Source organism: Vidua chalybeata, chromosome 7 (genome assembly GCF_026979565.1).
Source record: "Vidua chalybeata isolate OUT-0048 chromosome 7, bVidCha1 merged haplotype, whole genome shotgun sequence".
Lineage (NCBI taxonomy): Eukaryota > Metazoa > Chordata > Aves > Passeriformes > Viduidae > Vidua > Vidua chalybeata.
Window position 1 is genome coordinate 25,696,325 of NC_071536.1, and position 18,853 is coordinate 25,715,177.

Sequence of the window (18,853 nt, forward strand, 5' to 3'; positions counted from 1 at the left end):
ATCCAATGATGTGTCCTCAGGACAGTCTCCTGTGAGGGGCACAGACCAAGGCTGGTGAGGTGCTGGCACTGCTTTCCAGCAGCCGGCAGAGCTGTCCTGCTGCAGTCAGGGCAGGCAGGAGAAAAACCCAGCAGCAACAGTCAGAAGCAGAGATGGGGAAGTGGTGATCTAACAACATGGCAGTTGTCAAAATGTTCCACTGTAGAATTTCTCTGAGATGTGAAATCGAGTTCTGTCAGATAGAGCAGAGAATATAAATCACTTCTTGGGTGAACCCTCATCTGTTAAGTCTCTGCGTATCCAGAGCAAGTACGTGATACTTCCTCCTCCAGTTACGTGTGGAAAGAAAGGACTGAAGTGTGCTAAGCTCTTTGAAAAAAAAAGGTCCTGCAAGCCAGCATTTCAGGAGCATATTTCAGGCTTCTTTCTTACAGGAAGGGGGATAAAAGTTGGTTTTGTCTTCTCTCCTATTGCTTACTGGTTAGGTGTAAGATGCTCTTCCTCAGTTGCTGCCTGCTTTGGATACAACCTCCTTTGGATACAGCCATCTGAATTTTCCATCAGTTCTCTGCATGGGATCAAATCCAGGTTCCCTCTCTTAAGCTATTACTGTACTTCTTGTTAGGTCATTAGTGAAATATTTTACTTGATTAAGAACTGTGTGCTTTATGATGCTACGTAAGTCATCATAAAGAATAAAATCCTTAGGATTCTTACCTATTTCCTCAAGTTCCCCTTTTATCAATGGCCAGGAGAAAGAATCTGTGACTCTTTGGGATGTAAAAATGGAACCTAGCTGGAAATGTGTAAAGTTTTGTATTTATTTAAGTTGAATGTCATCCTTTCTTCAAAGACAGCTAAGAGGGCAAGGAAGAAAAGTACAATTTATCCACTGTATTGACATTTGGGTTTGGAAACTACAAAATTACGTGAGCTGCCCATACTATTAATATTAATAAAGTTTAAAAAATCCTCTCACAAGGGCTTTGTGTTAATCTTACATGATTCAGCTCCTGGCTGCATAATGAAGATCTTACATATTTAATAAGCAAATTGAAGTAGTCCCAAATGAGTGAACAATACAGCTCTGTAAAAAGAAATGGGGTGGAGGGGAAGGGGAATTCTTGTCAGATGAGGTGGTTGAAAAAACACTGATCTACTGGCATTTTTATGTCTCCTATCAAATGTCATTGTGAAATTGAAAATGGAATGTCTGGAAAAAAAAAGAAGCAGCAAGTTTCTATATAACCTGATGAATGTAGCTCCATTGTTTCCACAAAATCACATTAAAAAGGTCATCACTCTACGTATGAAAATACCAAGGCAGTTATTCTGTTGGTCTTTCAATTTCGAATAGGCACTTGAATATCATCAAAGAGAAATAGCTGATATTCTATAATTAAAAGTATATTTTGATTCACAGTGGGGAAGATGATAAGAATGGATTCTTCCATGCCACTGATGTAGACACGCATCTTCCTCAGGAATAAAAGAAACTGTCTGGAGGATGAAAGGAAAATATGATTAAATTAAAATGTCTGGGGTATAAAAATGTGCATGTGAAAAGAACTGAAAAATTCCCCCTTCTTGTGGTGTTCTACAAGTAACTCCTTTGGGTAAAGCCTTTGCCATAGCAACAGATAAAACCTTTATGAGGTGCAAAGTTTTGCTAAGAAAATGAAGGCTTTCCATTCCAGTTCAGTTGATGTCTTGAAATGATAATAAGTCTGGCATAAGATTATCATCAGTTTAAAGATACATTTTTAAAGGCTATAACAACAAAGAGTCTGTGGTGCTTTTTCAAAGTAAGATACACATATGTTCTGCTGGAGATGGAGAGAAGAAATCAGAACTCAAATGAACCGTGGCTGTGCCCACTGTCCTGTTACCTGTTCTTTCTCTTTCATGTTTAATCAGTTTTGATATCTTCATTGCTATCTTTGCTTTTAGCCTCTCTATGTCTTGTACATTCTGTATTTTAAAGTTTTTTTACAAATGCTTACAAATACAAGGAAGCATTGGGAAAGATCTTAACATTAGGGTGTAACTTTTCCTTGAACTTTTGCTGGCTCAGTTCTTTGCATTACACCCTTTTCTACCTCTCACTGTATTGTCTCTTTCTTCTATGGAAAATCAGAGATCCAGGCCTTCCCTCATGCCTTGTTCTTGATTTTGTTTTTCAGTTGGCAGCAGCTCTCCATGACACCTGCTCCTTCAATAGGCTTTTGCTTCTGTTCATGGTGAGGCTCTCAATACCTTTTTTTCCCGGATTTCAGCTCTTGCATGTTCTCAATATTGCCTCTCTGGATAGTCTAAAATTTAAATTGTCTCATTATGTGCATTCTTACGAAGGCTCCTAAAAGAGCTACCAAGGTTTTCATTATATCATCATCCTCTTCACGGAAGGACCCCTGGCTCTTCACAAGATACAGGCAGCTATCTCAGAGGATTAGGGTGACTCATAAGAGGATCATCTGATTGTCTGACAGCGCTGTGAGTTTCTTGGCATTTGTGCTTTTGGAATTTAAATGGTGTCGATTACACCTTCACATGGAGCTTTTCCTCAAACTCTGCCAAAAACCACATCTTGCCTTTTTGCCTCTACATCAGTTAGCAGAGTAGAAATTCTCTGAACACATAAACACCCCCTCCCCTTTTCTATGTTTTGTGCCCTGGGCTTCATAGTTATTTCCCCTCTTTTGTCCCTTTTTCATTCCTCCTTGCCTGAGGGATCTGTCCTAACATTGTGGGACTGGGATTGCAAGATTAGAATGGAAATGTGTGAAATGGAAACCTCTGTCTATCACTTTGCAATCAGCACTTACACTGCTCTTTCCTGGCTGCTATCAAAACTCTGAGTTATGCTTTTATCTGCTGGTTTGCTTTTATTTTTATTTTTATCATCAGCTGGGTGTTCAAGTGCTTTTTGAAAGCTGGAAGGGCAGTTGAGTTTCCTCATCTTTATCTTTGTCTTGAACACAGATGCTCAAGGTCTCAGAAGTGTGGGACTAGAGAAGGATTGAACAGGGGATCAGAAGCCAGGGCTGTGCTTTAGCATTGTGTCAGCAGTGGTTGTGATCTGTGCTGAGGATTCCCAGTCACTGTTTGTGGAAGAAAATGAGCTCTGGGGAGAGCAAGGCAAAATGGGGCAGCACCTGGGGGTCATCTCATCACCCCACTCCTTGCATGACATTGTGACTGAGGCCTAAACTGCAGAGCTACCCTAGTCTTAAACTGTTCTGCAGAAAGTCATACCACAGGAAGGAGAGCCTACCTCAAAAGTAAAATAAAATTGTAAAAATGAAAAATGATGTTTTTAACAAAAAAATTTCAGCCGTTCCAACTCAAGACTTTTCTTCCTTGCAAGTGACAAAATATTCTATGTACTTTTTTCTTTCCTAAAAACCTTGAGGTATATGATTAAACTTACTTTTCAGAGTAATTTTGGTATTAAAGCACCTTGTTTACTGCCTCTGGCACTTCATTCAAAGAGAGGAATTAGAAAGAAAAGTGAAAGCCAAATCAATTATATGTGGGGAAATCAGTCTTTTTTTTTTAGAAAGCTGATTTTTTTTGTTAATTGTCATATGATTTATTTTCCTCTAGCTGATGTGTAACAATGGGGAGAGTAAGGATGTTGATTCCTGGATCTTTTTGTCCTTCTGGTTCAATGCACACAAATGCAGTTTGTTACCCACTTGCTTCCACATGTGGCTGCCTCTTTCTTTCAGCATGTGCATTGTTTTTGTTGGATGATTTGGACTGCATTGGGATTTGTATTGTTATATATATATTAATAATTTGACTTTGAATTGATAATTAATTATTTTTTCAAGCAATTATTTTACTTCCCAAGCGTTCTGTATGCATTAAAACCTCCCTGAATTATGAAGAGTACAAAACTGCCTTTTGAATTAAGCACAGTTTTGAATGAACTGGAATCTGCTGATGTCCCAGTGCAGGAAATCTTCCCATCTTCCCCCTTTCCATTTCTCACTGAAGTTCAGAGTTCTGAAAAAGGGCCTTGTCTTCCCCCTTCCTGTAGGCAATTCCCAGAAACAAAATGAGATAAGGAAAATACACATCTACAGGTGTTCATTCAGTGAAAATGTCAAATCTGTTCAGAATCTTGTTTTCTATAGCAATTAGAGGACCTGCATGTTAAACAAAGACTTCGCCACTCAATCTGCTTTGTCAGCATTGCACTGTATGTGGATCTCAAAATCCAGTGTCTTCCAGGAAATCCAGGTCAACAGTGGACAAGGATGATCTGTGAAAGTTCAGGATCCAGACTGCTGCTGTCGCTTTTTTCAAAGTCCTCAAGGTCACTTACTTAGGCACTTAGGCAAGTAGAAACAACTCTCAGTCCTTTTTTTAAAATGAGTTACAGAGAGGTGCAATGAATATTAGCACAGACTGGCCATGCCTGAGCTCCCAAAACTGACCTGGGAGGATCCTGGCTGGGATCCTTCAAACCTAAGGAAAGCTAAATGGTGACAAGGCCTCCTGTCCATGGCTAGGCAGAATTCTTTGGAAGCACTAGGATCTGAAGCCCCATCTCTTCAGTCTCAGGACACTACTTTTACTTCTATTTCTCCTGCACTCATCCTCCTAGGCTTTATCAAACTGCTCATTATCTGTAATAGACTAAGTTGCAGCTAATGGCTGAAATGCTTTCATTGCAGTTCATCTTTAGCCACACCAATTTGGCAGTGGTCATTGCAGCAACTTCATAGCAGCAATTGATGTTTAGCAATCTCTGAGCAGAGCTCAGCCCTGACCAAGACGTTCAGCAAAAAGCAGGAATTCCCACAGCACTTGCCTGCCTGTGCAGCACGTCTGACATCACTAATGACTCCTTTTACTCAGTTACCCAAAGGTACAGTACATCTCTTTGAGTAATGCATGTGAGTTCATCACTTTCTATGTGGTACTGAAGAAGAGCCACCTACAAGGCTCGGAGTTTTGGTATCTGAGTATTAGAAGTAGCAAAACTGGAAATGCATGGATTTGTGTATTTATTTAATTTTCACTAAGTAATGGTTTATTATGAGTGATGACCTTATATATTTTCTGTTCCAGATGAATTCTTTGTGAGCCTCAGATAATGAAGAGTTCATCAAAAAACAACCTGAAGTAAATCCCCTTTTATTCAGGTACCTCAGTTTGTGTCTCACCCAAAGGACTGCTAATCCCAATGGTCAGGTTAAACTGAAAATCTAAGTGTCCTCTACGTCTTCAGGCCTTTGAGATTTTTTGGCCTTGTTTTTGTTTGCTTTTGCTCCACATTTTCCAATATTATTCAGGAAAGTGAAGAAGAAAAGACAGTCGATTTTGTCTCTCAAATGAAAATCCTTCAGCACTGACAAAACCTGCTCTGCTTGTGCCAGGTCTCTAACAGCTTTAAAATCAAATTAGGCCCAGAATTATTGCAGACACCATTTTCTGTCAACAATCTGTGAAAAAAACAAACAAACAAACAAACAAAACCTTAAACAAAGAGAAAAAGCTTTCTCCTATAATCTCAGTAAGAGCCATGCTTCCCAATCCATTAGAAGTGTCTCACTCCAGCTCTGGTGTTCACTGTTGCCAAGTGGCTGGAAACAGGGGCTGCAAAAAATATTTTAAAAAGTCATTTGAAAGGGAGCAGAGGTTGCATGCCAACTCAAAAGCATGATAGCAAGATATCTCTGAATTTGCTTTGTCAGTGATGAGAAAAACCTCGCCAAATTCACTCTAGGTTGAGCTCACTGGGGTGGAGGAGGGGGGTTTAATCTCAGTATTTTTTAGTTTCTCAGTGTAGTGGTTTGTGCCACTGATGGCATTTTTTCAGAGGCAAGATGAATGCCAGTGCTATCTTAACTATGGCCACTCTCCTTGAATGTAAGAGTAGATACAGTGGGCCAGATTTTAAAAAATTCCTTTGGTCACAAGCAGATGTCTAGAGTAGATTAAGGACAGCACAAGCATATATAACACTTCCCCCAGTGCACTCTGAAATGCCATGTCAATAATAATAGTTGATGGGTTCTCTGTTATGAACTTAATTACTTTTTTGTTCAATGCATGTCAACTATTAGCTTCTACAACATCCTCTAGCTTCATGTTCTATGAGTCTCCTACACCCTGAGGGGCAGAAAATTCCTGTTTTTCCTGTTTGTTTTATTTTCCTGTTTGTTTTGAACTTGCCAATGAGAAGCTTCACATAGCATACCCGATATCTTGTACTCATGAAGAGATGAACCATGAGTTCCCATCCTAACTCCCCATACTCTCCACAGTCCCCATGTTTTCAATGTCTTTCCTCAACCACAGGAATTTCTGTATATTTGCTAAGCATTGCTGCTCCTCTCTGAACTTTTTCCAGTTCCAATATGTGCTTGGAAATAAATGGCAGAATGGGATGTCTTGCTGCACAGTCCCTGTTTTTAGCAGAGGCTTTTGCAGCATGTTGCTGCTGATGGATTTGTGCAGTCATCACCATTAAGGCTTGAGGCTGTCAGCAGCAGCAGGTGAGCAATTTCAATTTTAAAGAGTTTTTCTTTTCTCTCCTCCCCAATATTCCTAGGCCGACTCATCATATCAAGATTTTTTTGGTTTTTTTTTGCTTCCAAGTTGTAAATATAAGCTTGCCAATGTGGGGTTACTACTTCCCAGCAGGCAGGTAATGCAGGCATTGTGAATCAATTCAGACCTTATGGTTTTGTCTTGTTGTAGGTAAAAGGGGAAAACAACCCCCCTCCCCCAAAAAAAAGAGCAAATCTGGGAACAATAATTTAAAATCAAGCAAGAACCTAAGAGAAACATTTGTCAAACTTCACCTTGCCTTCTTAAGTTACTAGCCAAGATTTCTATAACCTACTTCTAACTAATCAGAAAGGATACAAGAAATGGAACTCCTAAGTATGGATAAATTTTGTAATTTTATGTTGTCACTCCTCTAGACATTTTACCTCTTTTCATTGTATCATGTTGAAAGGAAAGTGTTTGTTTTGATCTCAGCTTTTTTTCAGCACAGTGTGCAGCTTGTTTTTGTGCTAGTACTTTATGTCTTCCAAGAAATCCTGTTGAGGGTTTTCAAATGCCTCTTGTTTGCAGACAATAAAAAATAGAAGTGGGTGGAGAAAAGATAGAAATTATTTGAAGATGATGAAAATGTTTCTAAGAAGAAAGTTGCTAAAACTACAGAGGAATATTGAATTTTACACTCTGGGTCAATTAATATTGGACAGTATAATATATCCATCAGAATGTGAATTTGTGCTGGATTTGAGGGGTAGATTAGACACTCTGGTTGGATTTGGGGATGAGATTTTCAGAAGCAGTCAATCTGCTCTTTCTATTTAAGTGATAATAGTGTTCAGTCAGCATTTAGAATATCCTAGGATTCGGCTCTCTGGTTTTATAAGCTGAATCTTCAGTTCTTTATCAAAAGAAAATATCCTGCAACTCAAAGACACATTTTCCTGAAATTAGATGTTTTTTTCAGGCTCCAGGCTGCTAAAATGCAGTCTTATTTTGAAATCCTATAAAAGAATCTCTTGGTTCTGCAGCATCTTGGATCACTGCTGAACCTTTTTTATAGTCAACTGTATCATTCCCTCAAGGGTTCTTTTGTATTATCAGCTTTTGGGGTAATATTATCCTAATAAATCCATCACTACTACAGTTGTGTATCCCTACCTTTGTTATGTTTAACTCTGATAGTGGGAGAGTAGAAAACCTACATTTAAAACACCCCAATTTGATCTGCCTTGGGAAGAGGAAACTAAAAACCTTACAAAAACTCACCTGATTTTCTTTGAGGAACATATGAGAACCATCAGCATGTGCTGTATCCATGCATCCTCATGTGCAAAGCAGGTCTGAGTTGAGCACATACCACAGTGTTTCCTGACCCTGACAAGTGCAGCTGCAATTGCCCTTCTTTAGATAAACATGCAGCCTGAGACAGTTGTAGCACCCACAATTTTGAAGACAACTTTTCTGGAGTTGTAGGCTGAGCTAGATGTCTCCAGAGATCCCTTTCAGCCCAAGTTTCCCTATGACTATGATTCTGGAAGTGACAGTACCTTCTCAGCTCCTGTAGGGATTCACTGAAATTATTGTTCATCTGTAGTTTGTGAAACTGCTAAGGACAGGGCACTATCCTCAGCAAGACATATTAATGTTCAAGGCACAGCTTCACTTTCCCAGCATGTTCTAGGCTCCTTCCAGTCCCAGAGGATCCCGCTATTTCCATGTTTCTGCACACTTTTCTCTTAAGTGGAACCACCAATAGATTTCCTGCAATATTCCTCTCATGTTTACATCTTGTCACAATTCTGGGTAAAAAAACCATCACAGTAAAGTTTGGTGGAGCTAAAACAAGATATGTATGATTCCTTAGACAGGTTTCAGGTCACTGAGAATTCACAAAAACCAGTAATCAAGTGGGAATGGTTGGAGCTCACCTGCAGCCCAATAGATAACACATTTCAACTTGTAAACAAGCTAATAACAAGGCTTAAATTAAAACCACATTCATCCCTGTACTCCTTTTTTTTTTCTTTTTCTTTCTCTTTATCATGCTTTCACATTCCCTAAACTGATTATTTGTTTCTTTCTAGGTTGCCTCTGGAAAGGGGGCAAGCCTAAAGACTTAAGACTAGTGAGATAGTAATCATTGGTTCACACTGTTTCCCTTCCAGCTATTTGCTGTAAGCAAGAACAAGAACAACAAAAAAATAAATATACGAGACAGAAAGAAACAGAGCCTGAGGAGAGACAATTCATATTGTCATTTAGATGAACTATGCAGCTATCTCTTTTGACACACCTATTCCACCAACATGCTTCTTCTCAACCTGGTATTCGTTTTCTGTCCTTCTTCATGACATTAGTGATCCTTTTCTCCTCTCCTGCTCTGACTACAGCCAGAGCCACTCGCTTATTTTTTTGGCTATATTAGCCAGGTTGTTTGTATTGCTGTCCCACAGGTGGCCTAGCAGCTCAAACTAGAAACACATATTTCTTTGTCAACATTTTACTCTCCAAGCTTGTTGAAGACATTTTATATGTCCAAACTGCAGTAATGTATTTTGGGGATAATAACACAGAAGTGGAATTAATGCCTTTTGGACCTTTCCTTTCTAGCAAGATTGGATTGGCCTGGAGAAATGGTTTTCTCGCGTAGCCTTTTTTGATTTTCTTTTGTTTCAAACCCCCTGAATTTTATAATGTTGGTTGTTTTCCTCCAGACCTATTCATAGAATTTTTTATGCTTGTTTCACTCTGTTCTTGAAGAGCAGAATCTGCAAGTTCTGTTTCGATCTAAAAATAGAATAGATTGAGACATTCTGATATCATGAAGGTGAGATTGGTTTCATTTACATTGCAGAAAGCCTGGGGCATTTATAAATCTGTGGAGTATCTGTCGTAATGAGGTTTCCTGAGTAGAAATCTGGTGTGCATCTAAGATTCCTGAAACATGATTGAGACAATGTTAATGATAAAAGATGAATTAATTTCAGAAAGAAGGTAGAATTATTTTTAGTCTCCCTCATGTATATCATTAAACTCATAGGAACATCTTACCTTCAAAACTGTGACCAATTTTGTTGAAAATGGCCAGTCAAGGCAGATGGGCACATAAATGTCAGATGATCACAGGAACTTTCTGTGTCTTGAGAAACAAGGCTAGAGAAGAACTGGCAAAGAATAGTTATTTCTTAACTATGCAACAGTGCAGAGAAACATGTGCTGTCAGAGCACGTTGGAGGTAAGGCACAGCAATCCACATTCCTCAGTAAAACACTGGCAATAATAATTTTTTACAAGCAATATCCACAGGCCTTATGAAGTAGAGATAAAGCCTTAGGAAACAGAGATAAAGTTTGATTTTCCTGTAAGACTCCATCCACATGCAGGAGCAAAACTTCCTGGTCCTACAAATGTTAGGATATGAGAGGATTAAAAAGCAATGAAAACAGTAGAAGAAAATAAATTTACCTTATTTTTAACACCTGGAGGATTTACACATGTTTTAATTTAATTCTAGATCCTCACAGGAAGTTAGGTGCCCTAGGGATTTCTTGGGAATTAGATACATAAATCCTTGCAAAGTTTTGTGTCAGGGACTTACCCAAGGAGATGCACATAATATCTGCAAGGTTGAGATCTGAATGAGACCACATAAATGTCACTCCATTGCCTTAGCCAGTTTATTTGTGTAAGGTAGGGTTGCTTTGACTGTGTTGTATCTCATATGGCTGTGGTTTCTGTGTTTTTGAAATGCTACTGCTGGGCACAAGTACAGGTTTGATTTGGTCTTAACATACAGAAACAAGTTCCAGTCATATGTTCATGCAAAAAAAAAACCATAACAAAACAAAAAAAAAGTTTGACATTCAATTATAAACCATTAACATATCTAGTCTAACTTTAGGGTTATAAACCACAGAAATTAACCAGTGAAGTTAGGATCTAGTGCTGTAGAAAGGATGCTGGTTTGTTTTGCTGCAGATTACCACCAGTAGCTCAGGCTGCTTATTCACTTCCTCTTCCAGGTAAGGTGTGTGTGACCATGTTAGTTCAGCTGCTGTGCCTCACTGGTCATTAGCCAGACCTCTACAGTGTGGCTCCCATCTGGAGCATCCCAAAAGTGGGATGAGCAATCTGCTTGTTGGCTCCACCCCACCTGCAGTGTGGGTACAGCTGGCTCGATGCATTGTCTCTGTACACTCAAACAAGCTACCAAAGACAGTGTAGTTCCCTGAGGCTAGGGATATCATGAAGAAGAAATGGCTGTTTCAACACAGAGATCAATCACGTTTAATTTATTGAGGCTGGCAAGAAAAGGGGTGAAGACTCAGAAGGCACAAAGGCAGTGGAAAACCAGGCATGTTAATATCATTAAAAATGGGCATAAACTGGCTATAATAGAAATTGGATGATAGTTTCTGACCTCTAGAAATCCCTTTAAATAGCTGAACAGTGTTTAAAAGACCTGACTTGTTTTAGGACAATATGGATCCCTTTTCAAAAGTACTCTGTCCAAACAGCTTAGCAATTTCTCCTATCTGAGAACTTACCTCACAGGGAACATTGTGGGGAAAAATGAATGGAAAAATGTAGGATGCTAAAAGAGCTATTAAATACCAGATAGCCAGAGAGATTTTGCTGTGAATATTGACAACAGCTCAACATGTAGGATTCAGGATGTCTTGTCTTCAGGCAATCCTGAAATTTATCCTACTGTATCCTTTCAAATTAGCCAGGTTCCAGCAATGTTATGTAATGTACATAAGCCAGCGTGTTGTGAAGGGAAAAAGAAATTATAGTTACCACACTCAAACAGCAGATTCATGTTGGTAAAACGAGCCACAGTATTTGAAATGTCAAAATTGTTAATAGCTTTGCACTTGTCTGGGTGTTAATTTGTATTTATAATTGAAGCAACAAAGTGTGGAAGGAGCAGGTGACATGCTTTCACCAAAGTATCTACTGCAATCATTTCTTGATGATAAAAGCATTTAGAATATGTCTAAGAGATAAAAGAGCCTTTCTGATCAACTGAACTGTCTTCCCATGTTCATGAGATATATATTTATATACAAAACTCCAAAGAAGATAGCTTTGATATACTCTAAGCCTTTGTCAGGAGGCAGATTTTAACAGCCTGTGTGTATTCTGTCAATCAAAACTCTTTTGAAATGTTTTAAAAAAGAGTGAAAAGCATTAACATTGGGTTTTGGGGATCTCTGCTGGAAGTTGGGGACCTTCCCTTAGTCAGTAAAGCTGTTTCTTCAGGTGCGTGTCAAACAGCCAGAAGGAGAAAAGGAAAAAAAACAAAAAGGAAGTGGTTCTACAGTAAGGAAACAGTGTTCTTAATACGTGTAAAGTGATAGAGTTTCAACACACACTGTGATCACAGCCCAACCTGCTCATCTACTCCACAGTGGTTACCATTCCTACAGGTCCAGCTGATTTCCTATTCTAATCTGAGGAAATAGCTCAATGCCAGGGTCAATTTTCCTAATGTGCTGATTTTTGGTGACAGCTTGCACTGAGGGCACCATCCATTTCTGACTGCATGCTATAGAAAGTAGAAATAAAACCAAGTTATCTCACTTGAGCACTTATCCAACATGAAATTTTCATTTCATCAGGTGCAGTGTTGGTGCCTTGAATTCTAAGCATTTGGCCTTCTGCTGCTGTAAATTGCTATGTGAGCTCTAAAGCAAACCAGTGTACATTTTTCGTGTGTCAATGTTCCTCTTTATTTCCATACCAAGATAATTCTTGGCGAGATTGCACAATGGGCTTTTCTGCCTGCAAGCTGCTGCTTCAGAGCTCTCTGCAGAGAGCTCCAAAATCTGAACTTCAGCACTAGTTCTTGTTTATCTCAACAATAGGGAAGGGGAGCTACATGAAAAGAAACTATATATTTTACTTTTTCTTTTTTTTTTTTTTTAATTTCCTTATATCATGAGCAGTACTCAGTATATCTGTGTGCTTATGTACAAGTATGCAAGAGTGAACACCTATTGACTTGTGACTTGTATAAATTAGGCACATATTTAGTTAGCATCCTTGTCATAAAATTCCTTTTATAAGAGTAAATTGCTGTTTACTGCCCAACACTTCTGGCCTCATGAGAGTGAATCAGAATCTTTTTTGTTTCTTTATTATTGCTGTTGTAACTGCAGGTTTGCTCATCTCTGAGGTATTGGGAGTATATTATGGACATCATTAAATTTATGGCTCTTGTGTTTAGGAAAAAGAAAGAAGTGGTCATACTGCTGACAAGTTTTTATCAACACCTGAGCATATAAAAGATTAAAGGTAAGCTTAAGAAATTTTTGCAGTTCTCTTCTAAGTACACTTCCTATTACTGGCATTTGATGTTTGTCTCAGTTACTCATCAATCATCAAACTTCAGATATTTTGCCAGTAAGTAAATCAGGGTGTTAGTATGGGTAGACTGGTACAAATTTAGACAAATTTTATTTCTTTCTCGTTGATTTATACTTTTGAAAAGAGTTGGTAAGTGTGAGGCACCCAAATGCTTTTGAAATTCAATGAAATTTGCGGCTGTTTCTCTGAATAAATACTCAGAAACTCTGAAAATAATGTAAAAAGAGGAATCTAAAAGTATTAAATCTATCTTTACATTCTCTTAAAGAACATTCAACTGTGCAGTTGCAAATATTATTGGGTGACATCATGTTTTTGTCTTAATCAGAAAGAGCATTGAGGTATCTTAGTCGTACTCCATGTTTATAGAATGATCACTGCCTTTCCACTTAGTCACTTCATGCACCAATATCAGGAAAACATTAAAGAAGACAAAGAAATATGTATTTTTTCTTCTCTCTGTAGCTTTAGAGCCAAGTCTGCCAAGAGCCTGAGCTCCACTGCCTTCCTTATGGTTGAGGGTAGTTATGCAGCAAAAGTATATTCACATCTGTAAATTTGATTTGTCTTGCTCTTCTAAGGCAAGAGAAGGAGGTTTGCCACCTTTGCTTCATGTGCACAGGCTGAGGTCTGTGAAAAAGTCTGGCAAAGAAAGCTCTTATGCCTTTGGACAGAGGAGCAAAAGGAGATTTTACCCACAGGCTTGATGGTGGTTCTAGAATGGGTTTATGCAGAAAGGAGTCCTGTCCCTATTACATCTGCACTGAACAGCTCCCTGTGGACAACAAGGGACTCACTGGTTGTGACCTTCCTTGCAAACATGCTCAGAGGCAATATTGAGGGGCCAACAGTTGAACTATCAATATTTTTTCAGCTTTTCTTCACAGCTCAGCTTTCTTCCTATGTTGTCAGAGTCTCCAAAGCAATTTTTCACACTGATCCTTTTGAAAAATGTCTGTGTTCTGGGAAAGACATGTGATTAGCTGCCCAGTGCTTCCTTCATCAGAGCTGCTGGGAATTCCTTTCTATTGCATTAGCAACCAGAAAATTGTGGAGTTTTTTGTTTTTGTTGTTGTCATTTGTGGGTTTTTTTTAAGTAAATGTTGCTGCTGTGGCATTTCATGTATGCAATCCTTCAAAGTTTACTAAAGGTGGTGGAATGGCTAAATGATGAGCCAGCTTCCCTGTTGTCAAACCAGAGCACAGCCTTACAAAGTAAGCCTGGTGTTGTTTCCTTTCCTGTCTCCATTGATTTGTGAATCCATACTCATCAGAAAGTGTGATTTTGTTCTTGTTTCTCACACTTCCCCTGAGCTAACTGTTACTGTTATTGTATTTTGTATTTGCCTTCAGGTTCCAACTGAGATTTTATATATTTGATGCAGAGTGTGAATTAAAAAAAAAAAAAAAAAAAAAAAGGAGAAAAAAGCTGGTTTATGATGTCTGTGAGTCTTCTTGTACTTTGAGGTGGCTTTCTAGCCTAGTCTACACACATGGCTTTCCTTCCTGATTTATGCCTTTTATCCCCACAGTAACCATTGCAATTGTGCACTTCATCTCTTGAGCATGGATGGAAAGGTGAGTGGATAGGAGAGTTCATCTGCTCTGTAACCAAGCCCATGGAACAGCTCTTCTCTCACTGAGCTATGTGCTGGGATGTACCTTTGGTTCATCACACCATAATAGATCTTTTTGCTTATAGAAAATAAAGAGGAGTGAGGGAGAGGTGGAGGAAAGATTAAATTCAAGAACAGGAATTTTGGGATTGTTTCCCACAGGCTTCCTCTGTTTGATGCCTCTATTTCTTTATAAATATGGAAAATATTGTAGAAAGAGTGAAACTCACGTAAGCGCCAGGCTTAAATCTCCCTCAGATGTGGAACGTAAAGAAGTCTCTACATTTGGGGTGGTAAGCTGTTATAGGGGAAAATAAGGATTATACAGAATGGGGAATGATCAGATATGGGACCTTAGGATAACCTTAAGGTTTATCTTTATTAGTCAAAAAATTACATTTATGCTCTGTATTCAACCTGGAAATCCTAGGCTCAATTCAGATCTCTAAGTATGGGACATAAAGAAGCCAGAATTTCTTGTCTAGTTTCATGAGCTGACACAGGATCTTCACTATTCCAGTTTCCTTAGTCTAAAATTGAAATAATCTATCTTCTAAGAGACAGCATGCTGATTATGTGTTTCATATCTCACTCTAAAAATGACATATTATTATGAATCCAGCCCTTCTTGCAGCGAGTGTGTGATGATAAGGAATCACTGTACCTTTAAAGCAAAGGCAAAATGTGAAATAACAGTTGCTTCTTTGGAATTGATGAGTTCACCTGATTTTTTTTTTTTTTTTTTTTGTATCCCAGGTTATCCAGACTGCAGAACTCATAATGAATTGCTGCCATTACATTTTTCTGAGGCTTCTTGTTACAGAATTCCTTTGAAAGGTTAATTGTCAAACTTTAGTTTGGGAGTGTGTAATGTACTTCAAAACTCCATAACTTTACTGAAGTATTAGCATAAATATAGTGTGTGATAAAATGAGTTGTTTTTCATATTTTTTGAAAGGTTGAGCTCATATAATTATTCATGATAGAGTAAATATGTTTTTATTCCAGGATACTAACAGCACTATAAATACCCATTTTAAAGCTTATGAATCTCACCTGAGTCCCACTAAAGTAGATGGAAAGATATATCTTGATATACATGTTCTTTGGATAATATTTACCTGGGATGACTATAATTCACCCTTCCTTGGTCGTTTAGGGCAGTATTTTCAAAACTCTCACAAAATAATTAAGTATGAAAGCAGATGGTGTTTAAGCAAATGCTTGTGTTCTCTTCTTCTCCCCTCTGGTGAAGTAATGGAGGAATTGTACAAATTGTACTGATTGTTGCCTGCCCAGCTCCATCTATTAGAAAGGCATTATAAGATGGATCTTTTTTTATAAAGTCCTTGGAAATCTATCAAGGGAAAAGTGCTATGCAAGAATTACATGGAAAAAGTATTGCTGTTCCTATTTGTTTTCATCTTTCTTTAACATTGTATACAGACTTGCGTCTTCTGAGCACAAGAACTTGGCTGGACAAAGCCATCTCCCGAATTTCATCTTGTACTGACTGCAACACAAATGTCCTAAAAAGTTAGGATAATAAGGAGCACTGACTCTGAAAATGCCCTGGAAGATTGCTTAGAAAGTCTGTGAATGTTCCATCACTGAGCATTTTGGAGAAAAGGGCAGGGAAACATCCATTACAAAGGAAGATACTTTATTGGGAACGGGCAGCAGAGTACAGACAGAGTTCCTTTCTAAAGGGGGATAATTTTTTTTTAATTGATTCCAAACATAGCTTGAGGCAAAATAACAGCAGGTTAATAAACAGGGTCATTCTTTTCTTCAAATTTATGTTATTTTTGATGGTACCAATTACAAAATTTGGGAAATATTTGATGGCAGCTCTTCCTATGGAAAAACATAGCATTGCAAAGGGTGAGCCCACAGTCTACTCCTAATAGCACTGATAATCAGTCACTGTACAGGTTGTCTGCTCTACTGCTACTCACCAGGTAGAAGGCAATTACAAAGGATACAGTGAAGAACCCATCAGGGAAAGTCACTCCTCTCAGTTGCCATGTTCTTTCATTAGGCTTTGCAGAAGCTAGGCTGTGTGTCTCTGAATCACAGTGATGCACAGCACTGAACATCCAGCAACCAGGGGTATCTGGGCACTTACAGCACTGCCAATTCCTCCAGCCATGCAGCTGGGGCTGGATAGAGCCTCAGTTCCTCCTTTGCCTCATGTTGTGCCCAGCACAGCTGTTACCACTGCCACAGGACTGAAGTGTGGCAGAGGAAGACCAGGTGCAGTTGGGTTCCCTGAGAGAGAAGTTATCTTCAGCTTGGTCATTCCTTTTTGCGTGGAGTTGCAAAAAATTTGTCTGCTCCTTTGCTTGGTCCAGACTGTAGGGTGCCCTAGATAATATCTAAAATCAATTAAGAATGTAATATATATATATACACATATATGTGTGTATCTATATATGCGTGTGTATGCATGTACATATGTGTATATATATTATATACATATGTCTACATATAAAATACAGAAATATATTAGTGTGTGTATCTATGTATACCTAGTGAAGACACAGTAAAGAGATGTATAAACCAAGCAAGTAATAAGTTTAAGTTAGTTTTGGACAGTGCTTTCCTGGCAGGAAAATTCCCATAGATCATTCTGTCACTGGACTGTGGGTGGGAGTTGGCTGCATCTCTGAAAAAGTCCTCTGCAGAATATTGTCTTCTGCAGATAAAAGTTGAGAGGCTATTTCTGTAAAGGAATTTTGTCTCTCTGAGCACAGTTTCAGGACACAGCTGCATTTACGTGAACCTTGTTATAGCATTTCTTAGATCATACCAGAGAGACTTATGACCTTCATAAAGCCAAGAAGGACAAACATTGCTGCTTTAAAAGCTTTTAGGAATGGATCATTTTTCATGCCCACTTGTCTCTGGCAGTTATAGTAAATTTGCTGTTCTCTACATGGTTCCAAGATACACTTTCCCTTATTACAGAACCACAACAAAAAATACTGTAGTAATTGATGATTCCGGCTTGAAATGCAGTTGCACTTCTTTGGTTAATTTCCATTTAACTCAGTAGTATTAGCTACACTCCAGTGGTTATTCCGCCTCTAAAAGGTGACATCTAGAAGTCCACAGAAAAGAGGTTGTTTTTAATGTACAGCTTTTTTAGATCCAGATGTCCCTAGAAGTATTATTTTTGCTATAGTAGTAGCTAATAGTAGTAGCTCACTATAATCCAGAATCCTGTTTTGCTCTGCTGTATGTATTTCCTAAAGAACAAGACCATTCAGTCTCAAAGAGTGTATTATTTCTACTGTTTTCAATATTATTATTATTATTATTATTATTATTTTTATTATTATTAATGAACTAAGCAGCACAGTGATTCCCAGCCTTAGGATTTATCAGGTCAGAAGTGAATTGACAAACAGAAAACATTACTGCCAACAGGAATCCAAAGGATTTACCTGGACCTGCTGAGCTGCATGCTATACAAACAGAAACAATGATCTTCTGCCACCAAATATTCTATTAATTAAATGTAAGACGAGATAAAAGGTGCAGACTTTTTTGGAAACAAAGGTAGTTGTGATAGACTCTCCTGAAAGTTCAACCTCAAGGAGAGCTAAGTCTTGTTTGATCTTTCTTATCAGTGTTGTGATATAAATAATTGACACTTTGCTAGAAAGTGTCCTTCAGGTAGAAATACATAGTCAATTAAGCTGTCCTTAGTATTGCTATTCTCTTTTTTTTCTAATAATTTCCAAAAGCAGTATTTGTGTTTCCTTTTTTATTAAGGACAAGAGAGAATTCACCAGGCAAAAAAGCACAAAGTTAACTGCAATATTTCCTGGATGTTTGTTTTGAGATGATTTGGCATGTTTCAGTTTGTTCATGTAGCAGTGGAATATGTTTTTTTTCCAGGTGGCACTTGCAAGGGTTTCTGGCATCAAGTCTGCAAGGTGATGTGTGCCCAGGTTTCCAAAAAAAATGGCTCAATTTCTGAATAGAATTCTGTAGAGCATTAAAAAAATCCCAATTTAAAAAAGGAACAGAAAGCAGGTAATTTACTCTTAATTTTGATAGCAGTTATCCTTAAAGTTTTTCTGACCCAGATATATCAACATTGAAAAATAGTAAAATATGCTAACAGGAAAAAATGTAAACGGCTCAATTTTTGGTTTTTTTTTTTTTTTTTTTGTTTTTTTTTTTTTTTTTTTTAGAGATGACTCACAGGAAAAACAGTAAAAACTCAAATTATTTAGGAGACCTGTCTTAGCAGAATAGAGGGGATGAGATGCAGCTAAATCTCACATGAGAATATAGTCTCTGTGTTCATAGTGCTGTGCCGGTTGTGA